Source organism: Lolium rigidum, chromosome 2 (genome assembly GCF_022539505.1).
Source record: "Lolium rigidum isolate FL_2022 chromosome 2, APGP_CSIRO_Lrig_0.1, whole genome shotgun sequence".
Lineage (NCBI taxonomy): Eukaryota > Viridiplantae > Streptophyta > Magnoliopsida > Poales > Poaceae > Lolium > Lolium rigidum.
Window position 1 is genome coordinate 22590079 of NC_061509.1, and position 3258 is coordinate 22593336.

The following is a 3258-nucleotide window of genomic DNA, read 5'->3' on the forward strand; positions in this document are numbered from 1 at the left end:
ATACTGGGCAGGTCTCCATGGTGAAAAAAATGCCGAAGATCTACGTCTGGGAGCTGATGGCTTATTGAAGCTTGCTACTGCTCAAAATACTACTAAAGGGGCTCGGAACAGGCATGTTCCAGTGCAGAGGCCACTGATGATCAGAGAAGCAAGGGATGATGATGATGAAGTGGACGATATGGAGGAGGATGAGCATGCTGACATCGTTTGATGAAAAAAACAGAAATGTGGAGAAAGACTGGCGACGTGCTGAAGCTTTCTTTGATGATGCTTTATTTTGGCTGGAAAATGTTGTGGTCCTTTTTCGTTCGATAAGTTGGTGCGCGGTGTCGCCCGTGCTGGATACAAAAAATTGTTAGCTTGGTTGCGTTGTTAGCTAGCTTCAGGCGGCGTTTTGTATATATGTGGTGTGACTGGTGCGTTGTAACTTGCCAGGTGGGCAAGTGATACTCGTATGTTTTTCGTTATCCCATGGTAATGAAAAATCCGATCTTCGGATCGTTTGAAAAAAAAAAGTACTAGAGCAGTACACGAGAAATTCGTGGTCAAACGCCATAGCAGAGCTGAATCACACCGTGTGCATAGTTCAACCCATGGAGAGGGTGACTTCTTATATATGGGTCAACATATGGCTCCTACAAGATTCTCATCAAGATACTTGGATCAAGGCATTCACGATCCGAATATCTGAGTTCACCTATCGTTATAAGCCCTTGAGAGTGACACCTGATGGTGGCAAGTTGATCCTCCATTCTACCATTTTGGGAGACGGGCATGCACTTCAAGTCTACGATCTTCACACCGCGACATGCACGACGGGCCTTTGATGGGCCGCCTGCTCGGCCTAAGGAGCCATCTCGGCCTGTTAGCGATGGGCCGTCGTCTGAGGAGGTTTCTGATGTGCCTCGCTCACCTCTGGAGTCTTATGCTGATGAACCTAACAGCGAGATGCAACTCGTCCGGAAAGACTGTATCCCTGCGACGAGCTCTGAGGCTGACCAGGAAGTGCAGGCACTCCATCGTATGAAATCGTTTTGCGCGAAGCTGCTTAAGACGCTTGCCCCGCCCCTGCTGAGAGAGGTTGACTCTACGTCTGCGCTGCGTCCAGATGCCGAACCCTTCACTCCAAGACGCAGCGTCAGGTTTGCTGCCACGGCGGCGAACGGCAAACTGCCCAAGAAGACCTCGGCTGCGGAGGCGGCTTTGCTCAAGGCCCTGGGTATCGTGCCAGGAGAGCTCACGGTCTGTGAGGATGCCGTCATGGAGCTGCGGCAGTTCTTTGACTCCCCAGTGCGCGAGAGGCACCTCCGTGTGCTTGCGGCAATCTTTGGGAAGACAATGCCCCCGCGCCATGAGATTCTAGCTGGTGGAAACTTGGAGATTGGCGTGCAAGCCTAGTTTGTACGCCCTGGAGTACGAGTGCCTAGTTTCCTCATGGATTTAAGCCCCGGAATTCTTTGCTGGAACCCGCGTGGTTTGAATGATTCTGCCAAACGGGATGCTGTTCGAGTTGTCGTTGACTCCTTACGTGTCAACCTAGTGTGTTTTCAAGAGACCAAAATGGCTGTAATCGACAATTTCACTGTCAATCAATGCCTAGGGCCGGATTTTGATGGCTATGATTACCTGCCGGCTAACGAGACGAGAGGAGGGATTCTCATCGCCTGGAAATGCACTGCTATGATGGTGAAGAACATTGTGCGTGATTCCTTTTCTATATCTGGGCAGGTTCACTCGCAAGATGGCAACATCTGGTGGTTGTCTGTAGTTTATGGGCCTCAGAGCAGCGACGAGAAGGCCCAGTTCTTGGCTGAACTGTCGGAGCGTAGAAGCCTTTGTCCTGGGGCGTGGCTAGTGATTGGTGACTTCAACATGATCTTGCGTGCTTCTGAAAAGAGCAATGAGAATTTGGACAGGAGGAGTATGACAAGATTTAGAGATTTTGTCAACTCGCACGAGTTGAAGGAGCTGTACATGCACGGTCGGACGTTCACCTGGAGTAATGAGCGGCAGACGCCCACGCTATCAAGGATTGATCGAGCTCTCATATCCATCGACTGGGACCTGACTTACCCGGATGCCTTGCTGCAAGCCATCTCCTCCTCCGTTTCTGACCATGCGCCGCTACATATTCGATGAACGCGAGCTACGGACCTAAGCAACGGTTCAAGTTTGAGAATTTCTGGCTAAAACTCGAGGGTTTTGATGATGCTTTAAGGGAGGGATGGCGATGTGATCCTTGCATCACGGACCCCTTTGCTCGCCTGGACAACTGCTTTAGGAACCTGGCCTCACACCTGCAATCGTGGGGAGACAAAAAGGTGGGAAACCTAAAGCTGCAGATTGCTATGGCAAACATACTCATCCATCGCTTCGATGAAGCCCAAGATAGGAGACTGTTATCACCGGAGGAGTGGTGGTTAAGGAAGACGTTGAAGCATACTGTACTTGCGCTTTCTTCCCTGGAGCGCACGATGGCGCGGCAGAGGTCCAGGGTCCGGTGGCTGAAAGATGGTGACGCCAACACCACACTGTTTCATGCAGTTGCTAATGGGAGACGCATCCGGAACTTCATCCCGGTGGTGCGGCATGGAGCTGAGTTGATTACGGAGCAGGGAAGGAAAGAGGAGGTTTTATTTGACGCTTACCGAAACCTGCTGGGCACCATCCAAAACAGGAACCTGACAATCGACCTCGAGGCCGTGGGCCTGCCGGTACATAATTTGGAGGACCTGGGGGCGATCTTCTCTGAAGATGAAGTCTGGGGTGTGGTTAAGGAGATGCAGATGGACAGGGCACCAGGGCCAGATGGCTTCACTGGCGGGTTTTATCAGCGTGCTTGGCCTGTCATCAAAAGGGAGATCATGGCCGCCGTCCTTAAGCTCTACGTGCGAGACGGGCGGGGTTTTAGCAAGTTGAACTGGGCAATAATTACCCTAATCCCCAAGAAAACGGAGGCGGAGGAGGATGGCGACTACCGTCCGATCAGCTTAGTTCATAGTTTCGCGAAGCTGTTTTTGAAGTTGCTTGCCAACAGGCTGAGACCAAAGATGGGAATGCTGGTCAGTACGAACCAGTCAGCGTTCATCAAGGGTCGGAATCTACATGATAACTTTATGTTGGTGCGCTAGCTCGCACGCAAGATCAACAGCCGCAAGGAGGTAGGCGTTCTCCTCAAACTGGATATCTCGAGAGCTTTCGACTCCCTTTCATGGGCCTTCCTTCTTGAGGTTCTACGACGCTTGGGTTTTCCGGAGA